Genomic DNA, 25,984 nt, shown 5'->3' on the forward strand with positions numbered 1-25,984 from the left:
GTGGTAAAGACTAGAATAGTGGCATCAGGCGCTGAAGTCTGTGGACAGTTGCAAGGGATCTTTAGAAGACAGAATGAGTGCTCCTTGATTACAGGTTGGATATGGAGGGTGAGGGAAGAGTAAAGAACCACTCTGGCTTCTCTCTAATGAGTGATTAGATGGGTAGAGGTACCACTCTCTCCCATCAGGGATGAACGGGTTGCTGGGGCGAAATGATGACTTATCTGAGGACATGCTGGCTTTCGTGTGCTTCCAACATGCCCAAGATAGAAGGATATTGGATGTAGAGAACTGAGATCAGGAGAGGTCTGGCTAGAAATGCAGATCTGGAAGTCATGCACGCCTGCTTGTTCGTTTGAAGCCATGGGATGGAAACTCCAAGACGAAGATACGAAGTGGGAAGCAAAGAAGGGCTTTGGGAACAGCACCCAGAAGACCACTGACCTGTAAGTTATGTACAGAGGCAGAGGAGCTTTTTGGGGAGACAGGCAAGGCCCACTGGAGAGCTCGGAGAAACCAGGAGGAGCTGGTAGTTACCACCTGTGCGGAACAGGAAAGTGTTCGGGAAAGAAGGGTCAACTCCGGCAGGTCCTGATGGGATGGCACGGATGGAGAAGTATCCTGTGTGTTCAGTGATGACTCATCATCGTGTCCTTGGGAGAACAGTTTTGGAGAAGCCTGGATGGGATTTAGATAGCCTATGGTTGAGGTGTGAATGAGAGAAGATGAAGTAGACTTCTTTATTTTTTTTTAAGTTTATTTATTTATTTTGAGAGAGACAGCATGAGTGGGGGAGGGGCAGAAAGAGAGGGGGAGAAAGAATCCCAAGCAGGCTCCACACTGTCAGGGCAGAGCCCAACACGGGGCTCGAACTCATGAACTGTGATAACATGACCTGAGCCAAAAATGAGAGTTGGATGCTTAATTGACTGAGCCACCCAGGCGCCACAGAGGAAGTATACTTCTTTTGAGAGGTTGGGCCAGGAGGAGAAATAGATAGCCATCCCCAAATTGGGAAATGAGCTTGAGGGAGCTATTTTTTAAGATTGATTGGATTGTATCAAGACGCCAAGTTTGCCTTAATGTGGCTGTGGCATTCCAAGGGAAATAGAAACATCAGCACAGTGACTGTTAAGCCAAATAAATATATTTCCACACATTTTTCAGTAATGACATTACTTGTGACTAGGAAAAACAAACATGCAAATAATTAGAGCACTATTTAGCATCTGATTTTAATAAGAAATCATCAAAGCAAGCTGTCTAGCCTTCAGCATAGATCTCACATTCTCTTTGGGTGATTGGAGGCTCCAGTTTTTTTTTTTTTTTTTAATGTTTATTCATTTTTGAGAGACAGCACAAATAGGGGAGGGGCAGAGAGAGACAGAGACACAGAATCCGAAGTGAGCTCCAGGCTCTGAGCTGTCAGCATAGAACCCAACACGGAGCTCAAACTCATAAACTGCGAGATCGTGACCTGAGCTGAGGTCGGGCGTTTCACTGACTGAGCCACCCAGGCGCCCCTGGAGGCTTCAGTTTCTTTAAGAAAGAGGCTGGGCATGGACAGGCAAAGCGTATTCTTACTGCAGATCCATCATGATCCTCAAAGGGAACCCCTAAGGATTGGAAGGCAAAATAGACTTAATGGCCCAGTTAAAAAAAACAAAAAAAAAACAAAAAAACAAACACCTCTAAAAATACAGGCTAAAGACTCTGGACCTCAGTACCTTCCTAGGGCTGGGATGGTAAAGATGTCATTGTTTCCTCTCCAAGTGAGCTTTATCCATCACTCTTATGTGGCAAGACTATAAAATCCTTAATGACAGAAACCTTGCCTTTTCCTTCTTGTCTCCCGGGTTAGAGCAAACACCTGACATAGTTGGTGTGTAATAAGTACATAGTGAACAAAAATGTCAGGGAGGTGGCTGCTCACTGTACGAGTCCCCCTGTTTACAAGATCTGAACGAGGAGAGGTCAGGGCATTTATGGAAGCACATGAACAGAAGGTCCCCACCTTGAAAGACTTTCTGTCATTTGCGATTATTTGGAAGCCAGCCACCACCGTCGTTCAAGGTGTCCCAAGGCTTCAGCTCCTCGTGGTTCCCTTCTTCCCACGTAGAACATGCTTCACTAATCTCATATCAACGACAGCATTAGCAGTCACCATTGTGTCTTCTGTGTATGTGAAATACACTTACCCCTTTCCATGCCTTATGAACCCTAACTGCACAACAGACCTCCATGATGTTGTTAATTCAGTTTGGCAGATGAAGAAACCGAGGCTTAGAGGGGCTGAATAATTTCTAGTTAGAAATGGCCCAGCTAGAACTTGAACTCAGCCTGTAGTCTTATCACCTGTATTGCATTTCGGTTCCATGAGTACGAGGAACTCATGATTCAGATGCTTTAGAACATGGAGTTCATCTACCCTTGAAGTGATGTCCTAGAACGATTTCCTTTTCTGGCGCCATCTCTGTAAAGCCAAAATGGGAAGGAAGCGAAGCTCATCAATGAAAATTGACACAGTGTGAGTCTTGAATGCCGTTCAAGGTAGCAGTTAATGTCTCACACATCTTTGTGCCTCATGGCGTCTAGTTCAAGGCCATGTCCATGGCACATGCTTTCTATTTGTTGAATGGCTAAGAAAGAGTACATTGATACTGGCTCCAGACAAATACCGATCAGAACCATCATCGCATTTAGGTCTTCAGTGGGACGTGGCATTAGGTCTGTATGCTCTGTGGCATCTAGGAACAAAGTATGTATGGATGAGGTAAGCAGACAGTGGTCACACAGGCCTCTGGAGTGGTTGCTAGATTGACAGCTGGACCTTTGCAGAACTGATTCTGAAAGGGAACCAGCCATCGGCATTTATCAGAACGTTATTCGATGTGTGGTTAGGGCAGAGACCCTGCTGCCCAACCCCCCGGGTACTTCAGGCAAGCTATTTGTATTCTGTGGGCTTAGTTCCCTCTTCGCAAATAGGAGTAGCTGGAATCTCATAAAGTTGTGAGACTTGGAAAAGAAATTAATGTTGGAAAGCTCTTAGAATAGTACCTTGCATGTAATAGCTTCTATATAAGTTTTATGTATCATGACTTCTTTTTTCTGGAAATGCACTAAAAAAATAACCATCGAGGGGCGCCTGGGTGGCTTAGTCGGTTGAGCGTCCGACTTTCGCTTAGGTCATGATCTCGCGGTTCATGGGTTCGAGCCCCGCGTCGGGCTCTGTGCTGACTGCCAGCTCAGAGCCTGGAGCCTATTTCAGAGTCTGTGTCTCTCTCTCTCTGACCCTCCCCTGCTCATGCTGTCTCTCTCTCTCTCTCTCTCTCCTAGAAATAAAATAAAAATTAAAAAAAAAAATAACCATCGAGGGGCATCTGGGTGGCTCTTGGAGAGAGTCGGGCATCTGTCTCCTGGTTTTGGCTCTTATGGTTGTGGGGTCAAGGCTGCGTCAGGCTCTGTGCTGACGGGGTGGAGCCTGCTTGGGATTCTTCTCTGCCTCTCTGCCTCTCTGCCTGCCTGCCCCTCTCTCTCTCTCTCTCTCTCTCTCTCTCTCTCTCAAAATAAATAAACATGAAAAACCCAACAAGCATTGAAGAGTAAGGAAAGACTTATTTCATAGTTTGTCTTTGGAAATGGCATATGTACAAAGGGACAATTCTGGTGGGCGTGTCTTAGATTTACGTAGTTTTATTCAGATACCGGGTGTAGGAGCCTGCTTTTAGACACATCAGATGGGTCCACAAAGCCAGAGCTGCTCCTGTGTTTTCCGAAGGTACCAGTGAGTTAGTTCACTGAAGTATTTCCTCCTCCCTATGAATTTACAATTAAGCGAACAAACACAATGGCTTCTGAGGAAATACTTCATCCTGTTTCTCCTTTGCTACATCATAGGCAGAAATATGTGTGATTTATAAGAAGGTGTTCGAGGCGGGGGTTGGTGGAAATGACGAGGGTGTGGTCTCCTTTTGAAAGTCAGAGATTTGTGGCAAATCAGAATGCTCAACAGTAGTAAAAGGTGTAAACGGGATGACCATAGACTATATTTTCCGAACATGGACATCTTTGACTGTACGACGGGATGCCATTTCTACTTAGGACAGTTAGCATGAAGCAGACCTGTGGTGGGCAGAGCGGGGGCTACGCTGTCCAAGACCGCCTAGACATAAGCCACAGGGTCCGAGGCCACTTCTATTCTCCTGTTTGTAGAAAAGAAGTACCAGTTAACTCACAAGCAAAGGGGAAGGACCATTTGGAAACAAGACTCCTAAGATCATGAGAAGGTGCCCTGTGGCCGGCCATTTTGGTTACATGAATGAATGGTGCTCGAGTCCCATAGCTTCACTGCAGAAAGGGACATCTCTGTTCCCAGCCCTCAGACCGTGTCTCCGCCTCCCCTCCCACACCCCCCCTGATGTCTTCATCAGAAATTCAGTCCCCACGCCATTTTCTTCCACCAGCAATCCGTGCTGTCCTCCTCAGCGTGTCTCTCGCTCTCCAAGGTTCTGGACTGTTCCTGTCGCCTGCTTGCACGCCAGCAGGCCCTGTGCACGTCCCCAGTTCCAGACCCTGCTCTCACTGGCCTTGGTTGCCTCTCACAGGAAGCACTGTCTTCTTTCTTTTCTCCTCTTCCCTAGTTCTAGTCCCTTCTCATCCTTTCCCTCTTTTTTCTTCTTGGAGGACTCGTTTATCCTGCCCGAAGCTCTGATGCCTCCTGCACTCATTAAATTCTCAGACCTTTGCTGGCTCCATCCATAGGGCAGCATTGGACTCTAGTCTCCATGGGCCAAGAGCAGAATGCCATTGAACTCAGTAATTCAGGTCTGTGAAGGTCTCCACTCCGGGGCCAGCCCTCTGCAAACCTTCCCACTATCTCCCAAATAAGTATGTAGGCACCAAATGCCTCCTTTCTGCCCTAACAAACTTCCCCTCCCAAAGCACGCTGACGCTATGAGGTGAATCTGCATTCACTCTTGGCACGTCTTAGAATCAAGTCCCAATTTTACTTCCTATCTAGTCTGCTTGTCGACCTGCACCTTTCTTCCTCCATTACCACTTTACTATAGATCTTCATGTGGGCCTCCTGTGTTTCCCCAGAAATCTCTGGCCTTTTCCCTTTGCCTTTGATGTTCGATAAACATCATAATGGTGATAGCTGACAGTCCTGAATGGGCCATCAGTGGGCACTGGATGACAAATACCAGAACAGCTCTTACAGCCTCTTTAGTCCTAGAAGTCTGTTACGGCTAACATCTGTTTTATCGTTGAGGATAATGAGGCTTAGGAAGGGTCAGTAACTTGCCTGGGATTACTCAGCTGGTTAACGGTAAAGCCCTAGAGGACCTGAATGCAAGCCTGTCTCACTTCAAAGCCTCCTGGGCTTCGCTCGGAAATATCACCGTTCCACGTGACTTGAAGGCATCAAGAGAGAAAAGGTTAAGATGTACATATATCTAGGTTGGATTGGCGTTGAACACACTTGAACTCAGAAAGCTGATCTCATTAGGGAAACACTATTGGAAATAAGACTTGATGATCTCAGTGACTAATGCTGGCATTCCTGAAGCAAAGAAAAATACCTACATGATGTATGTTAACTTGTCTCTTTAAAAAAATGGGTTCTTCTTGGGGCATCTGGGTGGGACACTGGTTGAGTGTCCGATTCTTGATTTCAGCTCAGGCCATGATCGCAGGGTCTTGGGATCGAACCCCATGTCCCTCTCCCTCTGCCTGCTTAGTTCGTGTGCTCACTTGGTCTCTCTCGCGTGAGTGCGCACACTCTCACTCTCTCTATATATACTTGAGTTCTTCTTGTGTGTCCTTTGATTGATTTTTGTTGTTGTTGGTTTCCTTGTTGAATTGTAGAAGTTTTAGGGAAGATGTTGGGCGATTAGAATTTGGGGCTTGTTCGACTAGAAATATCAAGAGACCTTCATAGAAAAGCAGACTGTGAGCCCACACATGAATCAAATGTTTTTTTTAAATATTTTTATTTATTTCTAGGAGAGAGAGAGAGACAGCGTGAGCAGGGGAGGGTCAGAGAGAGAGGGAGTCACAGACTGAAACAGGCTCCAGGCTCTGAGCTGGCTGTCAGCACAGAGCCCGACGCGGGGCTCGAACCCACGAACCGCGAGATCATGACCTAAGCGAAAGTCGGACGCTTAACCGACTAAGCCACCCAGGTGCCCCTCAAATGATTTTTGAAGGTCAGTTTTAAAGGTCTTCCTTCTTTTTTGTTAGCTCCATGGAGAGTGGGGTCAGGGGGCATCGAGTGAATATAAAATGTGTGAGATGTTAATGAAATCACATGCATGAAAGAAAGTGTTGGGTACCACGCCCCTGCTCTGAGGGGAAGTCCAACCTGGAGCTGGAAGGGCGGTGCTGACCCCAGGCACCAGGGGGGACCTTCCCATCCAATCACAGGGAGTTACAATTAAGCGATGTTGTGAGGGATCTTGGTGGGGAAGTTGAGGAGCAGCACTAACAATGTTCAGACACAGATACAAGGTTGGCGTAGAAGACCACCGTAATGTTGGTGTATTTTTGTCTGCACACAGGTGTGGGTTTCTGAAGAGAATAAATGTGTCCTCTAGGGCATAGCTACATCTCTGTCCTCTGCAAAGCTGCTCTGTGCCAGGTAGCTTAGCTAAGCTGTACATTTCCTAGCATCTTGGAAGCCGGGAGGTGGTCTGAGATTGTAGAAAGCGGCTTGCTACCTCTGCAAATTATTGTCAGGGAAGCCCGTGGAAACGGCTTTTCAGTGCTTCTCAATGCACAGGAAGGGGTTGTTTAATGTAGTAGTTTGAGCACCATGCTAGTTATGTTTCCAGACATTTCTGTGAAGATTTTATGAAGCAGCTACGAACTGTAATTCCGCAACCTCATTTTACAATACCGTATCCCTCTGCTTAAAAAAAAAGAAAGGAAGAAAAAAGAAGAGAAAGTTATACAGTTTATTCATCAGAGCACAAAACTCTATTTCATGCATGGACAACTGGAAAGATTCATTACCAGGAGATCTGCCATTAAAATGAGACAGTCATTCACCTGCCTTGTGAATGACTAAAACATCATTTGATAGATCTGGGTCAGGTGGATGTTTACAGAGATTCTCCTAAGAGTGTGCCTTCACTCACAGCCATGGTCCCGTCGGTTTCTGGTGGTTCTGGAAAGACTGGTGGGCTCTTGTGTGTTGAATTCTCATCATGTCTTGAAGAATGTATCTCTAAACAAGTCATTTAACACATTCATCACAGACTGCATCCCTATATAAGGTAATTATGGTCATAATTTTGTATTTAGATTCTAAATAGCAAATTTGAGAGAGGTTATTTAAATAAAAATACTGGATTCCATTCAAGTTTGAAAATTTACCTTGACACCCTTACAAATTATGATCACTTATATGTATTTGCTTACATTCTTTTGTAATAGTTCCAGACTTGAAATCAACACATTCCTATCATTTTATCATGCTCTTTAAAACATTTTTTTTAATTACTATTTACTTATGGGGGGAGGGGCAGAGAGAGAGGAGATTGAGAATCCCTAGTAGGCTCCATGCTATCAGTGCAGAGCCTGATGCAGGGATTGATCCCATGAACCTGTGAGATCCTGACCTAAACTGAGATCAAGAGTTGGATGCCTGGCTGACTGAGCCACCCGGGTGCCCCTTAATTTTTTAACATTGTGGCATGTGGTCATAGAATTCCTTCTCGTGGTCAGCTAAGTCGGCTACTGTACCGCATTCTCTTGAGTGTGTGCTGTTATAAATAATTCTGCCACCAGCATCTGCATAAGGAGTGAATCTTCTTCCATACTTTTGTCTATAGGGTAGAGACTTGGTTCAGGGGCACACTGGGTGTGGATATTTTTTTTGGCCCTTGCTTTCCAGAAACGTTGTGGTGTGACATGGAGATTAATGACTTCACACTCAGCAGGGATGGGACAGGGAGACGTGTAGTGGTGGTGTTGTAAGTGCGGCCAGTGAGAAATCAAGCAGGGAAGGGGGGGCTCATTCCTAGCATATGCCAACATTGGACAGTCCCTCCCGAGCAGTCCCAGCTTCTCTGACCTTGGCCTCTATTTGGACCGGTTTCTTATTTTGTAGCCCATTTTAAACTCCTGGTGTGAATGTTGCAATCCACACATAGTCTAACATTTTCCCCATCAGAATACCTGAATTGTAGGGAGAACTTTAGTAAGGGCCAGCTAGAAGATGATCTCGATATCGTTACCAGCATAAACTAGCGGAAACCACAAAAGACATGATTTACAAATGCCCCCTGAGAAGTAGGATTGACAAGAACAAAATAAAATACTCGAGCTGGTTGAATGCTTCATGCTAGTTTCTTTTTTTAAAAAAGTTGGTTTCTTAGAGAGCGCGAACATAAGTAGTGGAGGGGCAGAGAGAGAGAGGGAGATGCAGAATCCAAAGCAGGCTCCAAGCTCTGAGCTGTCAGCACAGAGCCTTGACCTGGGGGCTCGAGCTCACGAACTGAGAGATCGTGACCTGAGCCGACGTCGGACGCTCACTGACTGAGCCACCCAGGCGCCCCTCATTGTTAGTTCTTTAGTTACGGTGACTTCTATGAAAACTGGTATTTCTTCAATCATTCAGTAATCTTTATTGAAGAAGACCCAAGGCTGGGACCCACAAACAGCAGGTGTTACTAGACCATCAATTTTGAGGCAAGAGTGGCAACCATATAAAAGAAAGCTTAGAAGGGACTGGGTCATATTAGGGATGCCAGACTTTATCATATATATAGTGGGTCACTGATAAGTTTTAAGGAGGAAAGTAGCAGAGGTTCAATTTTGAATTCCAATCAAACTGGGCAAAGGATGTGAACTAACAAATTGAAGAAAAATACAAATGCCCCATATGTGTAAGAAAGATCTCATTTTCACCCATAACTAAACACACATTGAAACTATTGAGATACTGCTTTTCACTTATGACTTTAGCAAAAAACAAAGAAATTGGTAACTACGCTGTGTCAGCTAGTAGAGTAGGAAATAGCCTCTCTCCTACAACGTCGGTGGAAGGGTGAATCAGTGCAGGCTGTTATGCAGGACAATTTTGGCAAGAATAACCATAATTTTTAAAAAAAGATTTTATTTTGAAGTTACCTCTACGCCCACCGTAGGGCTTGAATTCGCAACCCCACGCCCAAGAGTTGCATGTTCTACTGACAGCCCCATACAGGCATCCCAAGAATAACCAGGGTTTTAAATGTACTTACCCTTGACCTAGTAATTCATCAGCCTGGCAAAGGATAGCAGGCAAGGAAAGATTATACAGGAAAAGTTGCTACAAAGTTACAAACCTGAGGAATGGCATGCCCCATTGGAGGTGGAAATTTCCAGTAATTTCCTACCTGTATGTGTGGAGAATTATGGGTAAGCTAGATGTGCAAGGTTGTTTGTAGATTATAATGTTAGAAAACTGGAAACAAGACACATGGCATCAACTGAGGCTGGTCTTTCTGACATAATCATGGTCTTTCTACACAATGAAACATCAGCTGAGTCACAAAAAAAAACATAAGGTAGATTTATACCTTCAGATATTGAGAGAACTTTAAGATGTACAGTTTTGTTCATGTCCATTTTATTTATTTCTTGACTTCTACATTCCCTCTCATTCTTTTAAACAAAAATTGTATATTTTTAAGGTATGCAACATGATGGTTTGATATACATAGAGTAAAATAATTCTTACAATCAATCTAATTAACATATCTCCCCACTTAGTTACCATTCCTTGTGTGTGATGGGAGCACCCGAAATCTACCCTCTTAGCAAATTTCTAGTACTCGGGAGGATAGATTGTACATATACATGTCAGTTTCTGCAAAAATGTGGAAGAAACATTCAAGAGTGTATCAGTTTTCAGGGAATAGAACTGGATATTGAGTTAGACAGAAGGAGGAGGGTTTGGCATTTCATCCTATTATGTTCTCTGCAGTTGAAGGATTGCCATTGTTGTGTTGCTTTTATACAAAATGATTACAGAAGACACCTTCTCCTTGAATTATAGCCACATGTGATCTTTGCCTAATTTACCGTGACTCTGTCAACACATATATTATTTATGTGCTCTTCACATTGATTCACTCACGTTAATCATCACAAAGCCACATGAGACAGGATCTGTTTTGTTCCCATCTTGCGGATGAGGGAACAGAGGCACCCAGAGGGTAAGCACCTTGCCCTTAGGTCACACAGCTGTGAAAAGGCAGAACCAGGATTTGAACTCTAGAAGCCTGGTAGCCCCGCTCACGATACCTTTGCTCAAGGCTTTGACATTTGCCAGCATTAATAGAAAGCCAAGTCCTGGAGTGAGGTCTTGGTGACAACCTGTATACCGTTACTTGTTACTGACTTGAGGTTGTTTTTGTCCATCAGGAAGAAGCTTTATTTAGTAACAGGCTAACATTGTTTTCTGGCCTCTGCTCTAGTAGGTACCTCTTTTTCAGAAGCAGAAATTATCCAGCCTTCATCTGCCCACAATGAGATGATTACAGAAAGTGGGAACTGGCCTTCAAGCCCCTCCCTTTCCTCTTTATTAAAACCCTAGTGTTGCTTTTCTGAACGGAAAATCCAGACTCTCCTTTCCAGGTCTGCTGTGAGCCCACTAGTGGCTGGCCAGGACCCGTTTGTATCTGTCTTTTACCACTCAAAGCCACAGGCTCCCAGCCTGGGCTGCCTGACTTTCTCATCGCAATGCACTTAGCTCAAGGTCATATGCCAAAGACCTATCTGCTCTCTGCCTGCCTGCCTCAAGCCTGGAGAACAGAATACTGCAAGTCCAGCTAGAGCTGAGGCCAAGGTGACTATTTGAATATAGCTAAGAATTTTACTCTTTGCAGAATTATGTCATAGAAATAATAGTATTTGATCAGATAAACCTTCTTGGCAATGGATGGAATATTTTTGGGGAAAAAAAATGTGTGAGAGAGCATCTTTTTTCTGTCTGATGCTACTTCGTGGCTCACGGTGCCCCATTGTTGAGCTTGGTTTCTCGGGCAACTTCTTTTGTTCAACAAATACTTGAGCTCCTAGATGGCAGGCTCACAACAATGAGAGCTAAATAAGACAGAGTCTGCCCACACCGAACACACACGAACAGAAGAAACCAAACTGGCAGCCAGTAATTACGTGGCCGCAAGATAAATGATCATGAGGTATACACAAAGTACTTCGGAAGCACAAAAGAAGGGATCTCTAGATTGTCTTCGTTTAGTCCCAATTGAGAGTTCCTGCACAGAGAAATGACCTAATGTCTCCACTGGAAAACACAGGTGCCTCGGGTTATTTCAGCCCCTCACCTGTGCATGGGTGCGTGTAGGAGCCCCTTGTGTGGCACTTCGAAATGCAGGTGCTGGTGGCTGTGTGGAGACCTCGTGATAGCTACCAATCACGGAGGTGTTCACACTTTCTCGGGGCTCGGCCTTCGGCCCTTCATTGTTGTGTGAGCATCGTGTGCTTACTAAGTGTGAGTTAGGCTCTTGGACACATAGATGAAAAATACAGTCCCATCCCCTTGGAGACTGGAGTCTGGCCCAGCTGGGTTCTGGCCATGGAGTGCTGAGCAGGAAGGAACACAGGGTGAGGTTCCGAGGAGGCTTTGGAGCTAGGGCTCAAGGTCGCTGAGAGAGAAGAGACCTTCGGAATACAGGAAGGAAAGTTGCCCAGTTACAGATTTAAGGAGGAAAGTGTCTAAAAGAAATTACAGAAGAAACCTGAGTGGCCAGAGAGCGGATTAGCGAGGATGTTCTGAGAGGTCCCAGAAGAGTGCTCTGACCTTCACTTTGTGGCTTAGAACCGTAGGTGACCATTCCTACAAGCCTAACCTGCTGGGTCCTGTTCTCCGTGTGCCTCGTGCACTTGCTTGTTTCATGGTCTCCACGGCCCCACGGGGTCTAATTATCCTCGAGTTGCATTTGTGGAAATTGCAGCACAAGGAAGTTCAATAACTTGCCAGTGTCGCATCTTAGCGGGTCCGGGAGGCAGGCTCCTTGTGGTTTGCTGCGCAGCAGAACCGACAGACTTAACCGCAGCGCCACACTTAACTGTAGAAGCGCGACAGACAGTGTTGGGGGGAGCATATCCCCAACGGAGCCAATGGGACAAACAGTGGCACCGAGGTGGGAACTCAGAGGCGGGATTTAGAAGTTTGGAGCCGGCGAGGGATGGGCCATGAGGATCCGATCGTGGAAAGTAGTGAAGACTGCAGAGTTGGACTTTCCTTCCCTTGGAGATTTCTGAGCAAGGGGGTGACATAATCACAGTTGGCCTTTGGGTGACTCACTGGCAGTTAAGCTAGAACTGACTGGAACAGTAGAGATCCTGGCAGGGGGGAGGCCAGTTAGAAGGTGACGGTAACAGTCTAGGCGAGAGATAATTGGAGGCTGCAGGGATGTGGTGGCATCAAGAATGAAAGGGAGGAGAGAGAGAGGAGAGACACGGAGGCGCTGGAAGTGACAGGTCATGGGAGATGCGATGTGGGGGCAAAGAAGCAAAAGAAATCAAAGATCCCGCTGAGGTGTTGACCCGGGTGGCTCATGATTGGTAGTGCCTTCTTAACAGGAACCGGTAAGCATTGAGTTTGGGAGATGGCGAGAGAGAGAGAGAGAGAGAGAGAATGAGCATTTGTTTTTGACAGAGTCCTCATGGACATGTGTGGACAGACCGGGTTCTGTCTGGCCTTGAGAAGAGAAAGAACAGTCTTAACCCTGTGAGGCAGTTGGGTTGATTTTCTAGGACTGCCGTAACAAAGGACCACATACCGAGTACCTTGAACTACAGAGATGGGCCATCTCACAGTTCTGGAAGACCAGAAGAGAGAAAGGGATTGGCGGGTTGGGTTCCTTCTGAGGGCTGAGGGAGAACCCCCTTCCAGGCCTTTCTCTCAGCTCTTGCTGGTTCGCTGATGACTTTTGTCACCCTGTGGCTGGTAGTCACGTCACCCCATGTCTACCTCATCTTCACACATGGTGTTCTCCTGGTGTGTATCCATGCCCAGATTTTCCATCTTGATAAGTCACGTTGGATTAGAGATCTGTTCTACTTTGATATGACCTCATCCGAATTGAAGTAATTTACATCTTTAATGGCCTTAGTTCCAATTTTTAAAAAAAATTTAATGTTTATTTTTTATTTATTTTTTTTTTTTTGAGAGAGAGAGACAGAGTGTGAGCAGGGGAGGGGCAGAGAGAGAGGTAGACCCAGAATCGGAAGCAGACTCCAGGCTCCGAACTGTCAGCACAGAGCCTCATGTGACCACGAGATCATGACCTGAACTGAAGTCAGACGTTTGCCAGCTGAGCCACCCAGGCTCCCCTTATTTCCAAATTAAGTCACATTCTGAGATAGGAGGAGTTAAGACTTCAAAATGTGAATGTGAGGGGCAATACAGGTCAACCTGTGTTAACAGTTAATGAGATGAAGGCCTTCTTGCTCTCAAAAGGTAATCAGGTTGTGGTGCCTGGGTGGCTCAGTTGATTAAGCATCAGCTCAGGTCATGATCTCATGGTTTGTGAACTTGGGCCCCACGTCAGGCTCTCCACTATCAAGTGCAGAGCCCGCTTCAGACCCTCTGTCCCGCTCTCTCGCTGCAAACAAGATAACCGTGCATCTGTCTTCTCCTTAGGCATCTTCCAGAGGTTGGTGAGCAAGCCATTGTTGGCTTAAAAAATTGTATCAAGTCTATAAGGGTCAGGGCCTGATGATAACTCATTAATGGACTTGCAAACATTTTTAATCAGCAAACGAATGCCAGTACCTCAGTTATTCCTGGGATCAACATCTTCCTGGTTTTCCAGCTCTAGAACCCTTTTGAGTAATGATGATAAGCCTTCTCCCAAATACCATATTCCAGAGAAAGTAATTCCTTAGCTGGGAGCACAAGGCGTGATTGCTGGAGAACTCTCACTTGAGAAAAGCTGCTTGAGAGAAGGAAGAGGTACAGACCAGAACCCAACCAGGGAGGCCCCAGAATGTCCAGGTGCAAATAAAGTCCCACGTTCAGTACCCAATAGGGAGTGATTGGTGCCCATTTTGTTGTTCTTTGGGCATCAAGCTCTGTCAATAAGAAAAACTTATGGGGTGCCTGGGTGGCTCAGTTGGGCATCCGACTTCAGCCCAGGTCATGATCTCAAAGTTCGTGAGTTTGAGCCCCATGTTGGGCTCTGTGCTGACAGCTCAGAGTCCAGAGCCTGCTTCGGATTCTCTGTCTCCTTGTCTCTCTGTCCCTCCCCTTCACTCTCTCTCTCTCTCTCTCTCTCTCACTCTCTCTCTCTCAGAAATAAGTAAACACTAAAAAAATTTTTTTAAATAAAAATAGCTTCCAATTTTCAACACAAATTGCATTTTTTCTTTTGGAAAATGAATTCTATTAGCTTGTCGAAAAGGAAAAAAAGGTCCTCCCCAAATATTTATTTAGAACGTATCTGAGTTTTTTCAAATCAACCCTCATTCTCCTAGGCTCATAAGCCATTACACCCAAGGAGGGTCGGAGAAAAACCCATCCAGATCAAGATGCATGGCCGCCACAGGAAATGTCAGCTCAGGGAGAGCTGAGCCTTCTATGCCAGATGGCTGCAGGTTTGGGCATCCCAGAGACGGACAGACACCCATGAATGAATCACAAAGAGTTCTGCCCTGGGTATTTGTAATTCAGATCCAGCGCCTCCCTAAATCGCTCTTTGGTGGTTTTCCATTTCTGTGTGGGTATATTTACATTTACACCCCATTTATATGAGTTGCCAGAGCTTGAGGCTGATGACTTAAAACTTCTCCCTTCACTTCCAATTTTCCTCGCCCTCCCAGTCTCTGTAGCCCTGAAAATGAGCTTTGCTGAGCTCCTCATTAATTTTTTAACTCCTCTCCCTGCGGGAGAAGCACAGATACACAGCTCTGAGAGAGCAGGCCAAAGAATGCTTGGCCTGCGATAGGTTTCAGAAACATACCTCCAGGGATTTTGACAAGTGTCTTGCCCAAGGCCCACTCATGCTGTAATTAAGGGGTTCCCATTAGACCTTGACAAAGTCATGCTGGTTCCCGATACTAGGGATGTGCACTGACTTTGCTCATTCTGTTTTTAATTGGGGGTTAAATTAAGAGTAGTGGTGCGATATGCCAGCAAGATCACTGGTCTGGCTGCTACTAGCTCTGTGATGATAAACAAGTGAGTTCACCTTTCTGAACCTTACCTTTTCGTCTTTGAAAATGTGAGGCTTAGGAGTACGTGGATGGCTCAGTCGGTTAAGCGTCCGACTTTGGCTCAGATCATGATCTCATGGTTCGTAGGTTCGAGCCCCACGTCAGGCTCTGTGCTGACAGCTCAGAGCCTGGAACCTCTTTTGGATTCTGTGTCTCCCTCTCTCTCTGACCCTCCCCTGCTCGCTCTCTCTCTCTCAGAAATAAACATTAAAAAAAATTCAAAAATATGAGGCTTAGACTAGACCATCTCCAGGGGTCTGTTGTATGTAATACTCTTCCCATTTTGACAGCAGACAGGCATTCTTTTCTACAAGTAAAGTCATTTAATAGGGTTTCCTTAGTGTCACTGTTGCTGTGGCCAAGAGCAGGATCTATGTGTTGAAGGGCTACAGAATTCACCTGCACCCAGTTCTCTGCAAGAAACATGCCAATGAGCAAATCAGAGAACTCTGGCTGCTGGCGAGGATGTGGAGAAATGGGCACCCTCCTCTACTGGTGGTGGGAATGCAAACTGGTGCAGCCCCTCTGGAGAACAGTGTGGAGGTTCCTCAAAAAACTAACAATAGAACTTCCCTATGATTCAGCAATAGCCCTCCTAGGAATTTAACTTTTTTAAAAAATGTTTTATTTATTTCTAGGAGAGAGAGAGACAGCGTGAGCAGGGGAGGGTCAGAGAGAGAGGGAGTGACAAGCTCTGAAATAGGCTCCAGGCTCTGAGCTGGCAGTCAGCACAGAGCCCGACACGGGGCTCGAACCCACAAACTGTGAGATCATGGCCTAAGTGAAAGTCGGATGCTTAACCGACTAAGCCACCCAGGCGCCCCAGCCCTGCTAGGAATTTACCCAAGGGATACAGGGGTGCTGATGCATAGGGGCACATGTACCCCAATGTTCATAGCAGCGCTCTCAACAATAGCCAAAACATGGAAAGAGCCTAAGTGTCCATCCACTGACAAATGGATCAAGAAGATGGGGTTTATCTATACGATGAAATACTCCATGGCAATGAGAACGAATGAAATCTGGCCATGTGTAGCACGTGGATGGAACTTGAGGGTGTTATGCTGAGCGAAATAAGGCAGAGAAGGACAGATACCATATGTTTGCACATATAGAAGGATTAGGAGGAACTTAACGGAGGACCATGAGGGAGAAGAAGGGAAAAATAATTGGGGAGAGGGAGGGAGGCGAACCATGAGAGACTCTTGAATACTGAGAATAAACCTAGGGCTGATGGGGGTGGGGAGGAGGGGAGGGCGGTGATGGGCATGGGGGAGGGCACTTGGGATGAGCACTGGGTATTATATGGAAACCAACTTGACAATAACCTATTTAAGAAAAAAAAACATGCCACGTGGAAATATTCCCATGAGAACAGCTCCGTCGCCAGCTCTATGTCTCGATATTGGACGCTGTCTCCTGGACTCCACTGCTTTCCTTCCCATGCAACCCATTCAGCCATCACTCCTGATTAGAAGACTGAATGCTTTTCTTTGGGGACCTTTTAAAAAGTTATTGCAACGGCTGAAGTTGCGGGTTCTGTAGGGTAAGCGTGGGCCAGAGATGTCTGTAATGAGCCTGGGGTCTCCGTGAGCATGAACCTGGTTCGGGGGCAAAATTAGCCTTATTGAAATTTTTACCCAGCTGTCTCGGGTGTCTGGAGGGTTCAAACGGAGCAGGCTTTAAGGATGCCAAACTGAATCAGTGGTGCACACGATTTCCTTCTGCACAGTCCTCTAAAATGAGATCACCTTTTTAATATATAGGTTCATCATCCAAGAACTAATCATTCAAATGCTCCGTGAACAAAATAGGATAAAACCGGGTCCCCCTCCCCGCGCACAGCCTATATCTGACATCCGGAAGGAATTGGGAACAAACTCTTTTGATCAGGTACCAGGACTATCTGAGAAAACGAAATGCCCTTACATTGTCCTTGAGGACCGTAAACAATGGCACCAGAAGGAAAATGTAAAAAGCAAACCTGGTGGAAAAGAGACAAAAGAGGTGTTAGAGCTTAAGTAGAATGATAGTGTTAGAAAGTTCTCCACCTCAATTTTATGCCATCCTAGGTTAGAACTTTTTGTAAAAGGGAAGTTTTTCACGGCTTGAGTCCCTAATAGTAGAAAACGAGAAGAGTTTTCAGGTGGAGCAAAAAATGAGAATCTTTTTAGAAAGAATACAGCAAGCACTTCTAGTACAGGAAATCTGTTATATCAACAGTAAATCAGAAATGTGTCCAATAGTCAATGGATTATTTCTTCACACAAATAGAGAGTAAATCTAGAGGGTGATATTTGTTTTATTTTTTAAAAATTTTTGTTTATTTTTGAGAGAGAGAGAGAGATACAGAGTATGAATAGGGAGGGTCAGAGAGAGACACAGAATCCAAAACAGGCTCCAGGCTCTGAGCTGTCAGCACAGAGCCTGACGTGAGGCTCGAACCCACAAACCGTGAGATCATGACCTGAGCCGAAGTCGGACACTTAACCAACTGAGCCACCCAGTCACCCCCAGAGTACAATGTTTAAAACACCAGGTAAGAAAATCCTGGAAGTATCACTCTTTGCACGTACCCAAGAAAGTGTAGGAGAATAAAACCAAGGCTTATATCAATAATGATTTTGAGTGGAGTCCTGACAGTACTCAAGTTCTTGGCATAAACTCATTTTCTTGTCCCAAATTGGGTTCTGCCTTTGGACTAACTCCCCCAGAGCTGTTGCTCATGCATAAAGTGAAGGGTTCAGAATAGACGGCCTCTGAGGCCTTTGCCAGCTGTAATATCCTTTGCTTCTAAATCAACACATGCGGGGAAACCATGTCGAATTTTATTAAGTAAGTTTTCAGCTGCATTCAGATATAGTAACAGCGGAAATGATAGACGTGCTATTTACTCTTCCTGTTAGCAAATTATCTCTTTGCACAAACTCTCGCCGTGCACTGCTCCAGGTTATGACTATATGAAAAGGCTGCATGATATTTATTATCTGAAAACTGATTTGAATAGGAAGGCAAAAAGAAGTATGGTTGGCTCTTTTAAAATTTTTTTAATGTTTTATTTATTTTTGGGAGAGAGAGAGAGAGAGAGAGACTGACTGTGATTGGGGGAGGGTCAGAGAAAGAGGGAGACAGAATCCGAAGACAGGCTCCAGTCTCTGAGCTGTCAGCACAGAGCCTGATGTGGGGCTCGAACCTACGAACTGTGAGATCATGCCTGAGCTGAAGTCAGATGCTCAATGGACTGAGCCACCCAGGCGCCCTGGTTTGCTCTTTAACTGTTACTGCGGTAGGCTTCCCTTACAGAGAATTTAGGAATGTAGAAGAAATGGGGGCCGCCTTCGCCTACCTAGCTCTTCTCCTAGTTTGGCTAACCATTCACAGAGAATTGCGGGTTAGGATCGTTCTCACAGCCCTTTCTTAAGAACCAGAGGAGATGTTAATGCTTCAAGAGAAAGTATACTTACGGGCCAAGAAGGGACTATTAGGTCTAGGCACTATCAGGTTTTTTGGGGCCAGCACTGACTTCCCTCTGCTGTGCCCAGAACACTATTTTTCTTCCCAATGTTGTTTATATCCTTTCTCTTCTTCCTTATGAGTCTGAGTCACTAATGGCTCTCAGAAACATCACTTTGCTCAAAGTCATTACACTAGAGATGACTGACCACAAAAATTATTATCTTCAGAGCACTGAAGAGAAACACAACTAACCAACAATTTTGTGCCCCGGTAAGACATGGTTCCGGTGATTTAAAAATATTTTTAGCAATAAAAATCTAGAAGAGTTTCTACAAAGAGAGTCCCCAAAAGAAATGAAAAAGAATATAATTCAGGAAGAAGGAGCTAGAACCCACAATAAAGGAGTAGAACACAGGAAGCAATCATGAGCAAAGAAATTGGTAAGGTTTTATGGATACAAGTAAGTGCTGATTGCTTAAAAATAAACATTGTAAGCAATTGGGGGGATTGATAAAAATCAGTGTACTACATATGTAAAATAGGAGAGGATGATCTGAGTTAAGTTGTTCTAAACTCTCTATGTAATTCTGGAGGTGGACAATTAGTGATTCACTTTGAACTTCAAAAAATTGTTTTAAATTTTATTTATTTTATATAGAGAGAGAGACAGAGTACAGAGTCCAAGCCAGGGAGAGTCAGAGAGAGGGAGACACAGAATCTGAAGCAGGCTCCAGTCTCTGAGCTGTCAGCAGAGCCCGACAGGAGGCTCGAACTCTTGAACCGCGAAATCATGACCTGAGCTGAAGTTGGACGCTCGACCCGACTGAGCCACCCACGCGCCCCCATTTTGAACATTTTATGTCAAGCATATTAAATATTTAAGGCTAACCACTAAAACAATAGAAGTAAAATGTATAGCTTAAACCAGTGAAGAGGGAAAGGATGAAAAGAAACCTCATTACTCTAAAAGAAGGTAATACAGAATGAAAGAAGGAAAATCATGGTCACTAGCATAGAATAAGTATAGAAATAAGTCCAGATATATCAGAGATTACAATAAACATAAATGGTCTATGTATGCCAGCTAAACGATTAGGGTTGCTAAGAAGTATGTAACAAAAATCTAGATGTAAGCTACTTATAAAATATATTTGAATATAAGGATATAGAGAAGCTTAAAAGAGCATAAAAAGATAAACCAACAAATGTTTTTTTAAGGAATGCTAGTTGATCTACATTAATAATACCAAGTAAAATATATTTCAAGTCAAGAAACACTTATAAAGTTCAGTATGTATTGATAAAAGGAATAATTCATTTGGAAACTATAACAATTCAGAATGTGTATGCACCTAACTTTATAGTCTCAAAATATATACAGCAAAAGTTGGTAGAATACAAGTTTAAATGAACAAGTCTATAAATGTATATCTCCCAATAACTGTTCAGACAAAAAATAGTAAAGATATAGAAAATAAAAATATACAATTAAGCTATAAGTTAGCCAAAGCTCATTATAAGTTTAGAAATTAAAAAATAAATATCCAAATGGTTTATTGACTAAAGAATAAGTTATACTCCATGTTAAATGTTTAGACCTTACTGAAAATAAATATATTACATTTCAGACACATATGAAATATAAAGCAGGCAGTAGAAGGAAATATATAATCTTAAATGCATACCTTTGAAAATAAGATTGAAAAGAGCCAAAGTTAATGAATCAGAAACCAGATAAACAGTAGATAAGGTTCATAAAACCTTCAAAATAGTTACTTGAAAAAACGTCCAAAACAGATAAAATTCTAGCAAAACTATATAAAGACACAATTTAAAAAATAATAGAAATGAAAAGAACATAGCTATAGCTAGAGTTCAGTCTTTTTAATCAAAAGGAAAAACTTGTCAACTTATCGAAAAACTTAAAAACCGAAGTTCAAACTTCCCAGAAAATAATACGAGTGGCAAAAATGGAGGCTAATAGAAAACCTGAATAAATTATAACTAGTATTGAAATTAAATCTGGAGTTTAACCATCCTCTTTCTTTTCCAGATCTTTTTTATATTGAGATATAATTTATATACAATAAAATTCACCCTTTCTCATGTATTAGTTCTAAGAGTTTTGATAATTATGTTCAGACATATAACCCCCCCACAATTAAGATATAGATATGTTTTTGTTGTTGTCTTGGTTTTTTGTTTTTTGGGTTTTTTTTCTCTAAAAAAATTCCCAAGGGGTGCCTATGTGACTCAGTTGGTTAAGCATCTGACTTCCACTCAGGTCATAATCTTGTGGTTCATGAGTTCAAGCCCCACTTTGGGGCTTTGTGCTGACAGCTCAGAGCCTGGAGCCTGCTTCAGATTCCGTCTCCCTCTCTCCCTGCCCCTTCCCTGCTCATGCTCATGCTCTGTCTCTCAACAATATATAAACTTTAAAAAAAATTCCCTCATGCCCTTTTGTAGACAACGTCTCCTCCCATCCCAGCCCCTGTAACAGTTGATCTGTTTTCTGTCCTGGTCTTTTCCAAAATGTTACATACATGGAATTAGAAAGTTTGTAGCCTTTTGAGAATGCATTTCAGATGCACCACGCTGTGGCCTGTATCAGTAATTCATTCCTTTTTTCTTGAGAAAAAGTATGCTGTTTCATGGATGTATCAGTTTTTCCATTGGACCAGTCGAAGGGCTTTTGGTTTGTTTCTAGATTGGAGCAATTATATGTAAGCATGTTGTCATTTCACCCGAGTAAATGACAGAGATTGCAGGGTCATGTGTTAAGGGTATATTTTAGCTTATAAGAAACTGCCATGCTGTTTTCCAATGCAGTGAGGTTTCTACTTGCTTTGTGCTGGCATTAGTACTTGGTATTGTCCATTCGTTTATTTTAGCCATTCTAATAAGCATGAGTGGTATCTCCTTGTGGTTTAAATGCATTTCCCTAATGATTAAGGGCATTAAGCATCTGCTCAAGTACTAATGTACCATTTTTATATCTTTGTTCAAACCTTTTGACTTTATTTTTAATTGAGTTGTTTTCCTCTTACTGCTTTATATACTCTGGATAAATACTAAGTACAGTAATTTAAAATCACCCTTCTTTAAAAAAGATAGGTCTAGGTGGTTATTTAGCCAAATTCTATCGTACTGTCAAGGAACAAATTATTACAGAAGAAAGAAAGTGAGAGAAGACTTCCCATTCTATTGTATAAACACAGCACCGAAAAGACTTTATGAGAAAGGAAAATCTGTAGATCAGTTTTACTTGCAAACATAGATTAAATATTCTCAGACTAAACAGAGATGGAGGGGGAAAGAGATATCCAAGTGGGTTTATCCATTCAAGGACAGGTTAACATTAGCAAATGTATTACTGTGGGGCACCAGGGTGGCTCAGTCGGTTAAGCGTCCGACTTTGGCTCAGGTCATGATCTCACAGTTCATGAGTTCAAGGCCTGTATTGGGCTCTGTGCTGACAGCTTGGAGCCTGGAGCCTGCTTCGGATTCTGTGTCTCCCTCTCTCTCTCTGCCCCTCCCCCACTCGCACTCTGTCCTGCTCTCAAAAATAAACAGACCTTAAGAAAAGAAAGAAGGAAGGAAAAGAAGAAAGAAAGAAAATATATTCAAGTGGGGCACCTGGCTGGCTCAGTTGGTAGAGCGTGTGACTCTGGATCTCAGGACCATGAGTTTGAATCCCACGTTGGGCATGGAGCCTACTTTAAAAGAATGAAAAAGAACTAATATGGAAGGTTCAGCACGTTGGCTAAAGACAAGTTTAACATGTATTTAAAAATCAATAGAAGTCATACCTACACTTAACAGGTACAAGTAGTAAGAAAACATAACAGTAATTGTTAAGAGGATCTATTTTTGACAGTCCAAAACAAACCCTCAGAACCATGACTGTAGTTTCTATAGTTGATTCTCTGTTTCACTCCTAAAGGACCAGACTCCTTATATTGCCATTAGGAGAAATCTGTTTCTCCCGATGCCTTCCAGCTTCTTTACAAATATCTGCTCCTAGCGGCCTATCCTCTGTATGTGTGTATATTGATCCATTTAATTTTATTCCCAAACCTTTCTAAAGGAACCACTGTGTTTCCAGGACTTTCCATTAACCAAGCACCCATTTACCAGGTTGCCTTTTTTTAGATCCAGAAACTTTGTCTCTACCTACTCATGCATTCCATAGCCCTCCCTAAACACAGATCAAATAGACTGTTTTGGCCCCCATTTCTGTTTCTGTATATAGTATTTACTTTTCTCCCTCACTTTGCCTGCCTTTGATTCTAACTCAGCTTTTGGGTATCATAAAATTGTCCTCATAGTAATCCTGAAAAAAAGGCTTTCCAAGGTCAACTTCAACATTTAAATGCCTCTCTCACCTGCAGGAAGACAGAGGCTACAAGGCAGTACACAATAAAATATTTCCTCATGTGCTCTCAGGAACAGGGGCAGCAGGCTATTATTCAACTTTGTATCCTCGAACAGGCAGTCATAGAGAAAGAGGGAGCCGATTATATTTAATGGATTATACAAAACCTCAAAGGTCCAGAACACAGAGTGATTTATTTTAGATTTTCCGCAGGCCATGGGAAGGTGCTGCTTCATTCCGTCCATCTCCTTTACCTTTTCTGTAATCGTGTAATCCTAAAACAACCTCCAGTAGGTCTCCCAATAACATCTCTTAGACCTGGACAAAAATACAAATATGGTCACTCTCCCCTTGGCTTTCTCTACCCACCGGAGTCCCATCCCCTACCTCAAGGAACCTCTGGGGCACGAATGTGGACCCCCCACCAGCCCACCACTCAAACTTCATCTTCTGGAAGCTCTTGACCATCCGGGCAATGAATTCAGTGGTCCCCAAGTACCCAAGGCCCAGAATGTGATATAAAAGGGGGGTTCGGGGGCACCCGAGTGGCTCAGTCAGTTGAGCGTCAGACTTTGGCTCAGATCATGATCTTGCCGTCTGTGAGTTCGAGCCCTGCGTGGGGCTTTGTGCTGACAGTTCAGAGCCTGGAACCTGCTTTGGATTCTGTGTCTCCCTCTCTCTCTGCCCCTGCCTTGCTCACACTCTGTCTCTGTCTCAAAAATAAATATTAAAGAAAATTTTAAACAATACAAATAAATAAAAGGGGGTGCAGGATTCAGGGTGTACCCTTGGCCCAGGCATCTCATCCTGTATGGATGGTCAGAGTTGGCAGGGGGGTGAGGGGGAGGGTCTTCTCAGCTACCAGGCACAGGGCAGGCTTTCTCTGCTGCCTGCCCAACCAGGACTACATCAGCTTGTTTCCTGAAGAATTCTGACTCCACATAACCATCACTTTTTAGGTAGAATCGTAACTTGTAAGAACTTCAAGAGACCTATAAACCATTTTATCCAAACTGTGTGTCAACTGAGAAAACCAAGGCCCTAGAAATGAACTAACTTGCCGTTGGTCATGTGAGGTCAACTGTAGGCAAGTAGTAGAAAACCAAGTCTCCAGAGTCCAGATGACCCTTCCCATGATCATCATTCTAGCTATGAATTCAGCGCCTGTTGCTCTGGTTCCCCAGTGCTTTGGCGAACAGTGTCAGTTGCCGTTGAGTAAAACTGGCAAATTGTAGCCACAGTGGAGAAAAACTCCTGCATTGGAGGGCACAGGAAAATGTGTCCACGTGCTTTCAGCATCTACATAACGGGTTTCTCCTGATTGTGAAATAATAAATTCTGTGTGATGAATTTATTCATCATCACATTAGGATGTGTCCTTTAGAGTCAGAAGTGGATACCAGTAAGCCATCAGATAGGCTGAAACGCCAGAAGCTAGGTAAATATAATGGAAAGGAATCGCATTGCATTGTTGGCTCTTATTAAAGTTGTCCATTTTCATCCCTTCAAAGTTCTCTCCAGAGTGACAATTATGCTGGATCCAACATGGCGCCACAGGTCAGCCATCTCTCTGCCTTGAACACGATAGCTGCGATTCACTGATTTTATTCTTGAGTGAAATGGGAAGAAAGGGAGGAAAATAGGTCTTTTCATTCATTATTTGTTCTTTCAGTAAATACTTATTGAATGATTGCTGTGTACGTGGTCCTGTGCTGGGTAACAGGACAGGAGGTGAATAAGGCAGATGTGATCCCACTCTAATGGGGAGAATCATGGGAGATCTTTGAGAGGGGAAAGAAGTATGTGAAAGAGTTAAGCCAGAATTTGGGGAAGCCCTGGTAGATCAAAAATCAAAAAGGAACTCTACCTATTAGCAAGCCGTGGTGGAGATACTAGGTGCTTTGCTGCTGAGCCGATGAGGAATAATGTTTTCCATCTTCATGGAGAACAAAGTGCACTACAGCCTGGGGGAGGGGTGGGATTCAGGTGGGGAAGTGATATTTACATAGTTTAAAAGCTTTTAGAGGTGCCTGGGTGGCTCAGTGGGTTAAGCCTCTGACTTTGGCTCGGGTCATGATCTATGGTTCGTGGGTTTGGGCCCCACGTTGGGCTCTGTGCTGACTCAGAGCCTAGAGCCTCCTTCAGATTCTGTGTCTCCCTCTCTCTCTGCCCCTCCTCCATTCGTGCTCTGTCTCTCTCTGTCTCAAAAATAAATCAAAGAAACAAAAAAAAATTTTTTTTAAATAAATAAAGAGCTTTTAGAATAGGAAATAGACACCAAGAAGAGATTATAGAATATTCTTATCTGATAATGTTTAAAATAGACCCGCTGGCCTAGGATGGTTTAGCCATGATCTCGTCTGTGTCTGTCAGTGATGAATTGGGGAACCCCTCGGGGTCACCGTGAACTTCATTTGCCTTTATTAGGTTGGCAGAATTCTTAGTGATATGGGGCAATATGTATCTAACTTCTTATTTAGAAATTGACATTACAATGTTTAAAACTGATGTTAGGTTTTGTGAACTATGGGTAAGATACAAGTCCGTCAGAAGCACCTAGTTTTTATTGCATTTTTAGCGGATTTATACTGACTTACAAAGAAGAGGCATCTTCTGAGCCAGCCATGTAGTTTCATGTGTGTATTTACAACTTTATTTTTTTGTTTTGAAGTTTTGATTAGTTAGCATTTTATTTATTAAAAAATTTTATATGCATACCGTTGACGTACAATGTTATATTCATTTCAGGTACATGACAGTGATTCAACAACTCTCTCTGTTTTCACCACAAGTGTAGCTACCATCTCTCACCATATGATCCTATTACAATATCATTGACTGTATTTCCTGTGCTGTACCTTTTATTCTCTGGTTTATTCGTTCCGTAACTGGAAGCATGTATCTCCCATTACCATTCACCCA

General features: G+C 43.6%; 1 protein-coding gene and 1 non-coding gene across 2 annotated transcripts in view; both read left to right on the forward strand.

The window, feature by feature from the left end:
- PHACTR1 (phosphatase and actin regulator 1) overlaps positions 1-25,984 on the forward strand; it is a 573,363-nt gene that overhangs the window by 363,289 nt on the left and 184,090 nt on the right. The window lies entirely within an intron of this gene.
- On the forward strand, positions 22,322-22,394 carry TRNAQ-CUG. Its single transcript has one exon. It is a non-coding gene; the product is annotated as a tRNA-Gln (tRNA).

Source organism: Hyaena hyaena, unplaced genomic scaffold, assembly GCF_003009895.1.
Source record: "Hyaena hyaena isolate Hyena2069 unplaced genomic scaffold, ASM300989v1 scaffold_60, whole genome shotgun sequence".
In the NCBI taxonomy this organism is placed as follows: domain Eukaryota; kingdom Metazoa; phylum Chordata; class Mammalia; order Carnivora; family Hyaenidae; genus Hyaena; species Hyaena hyaena.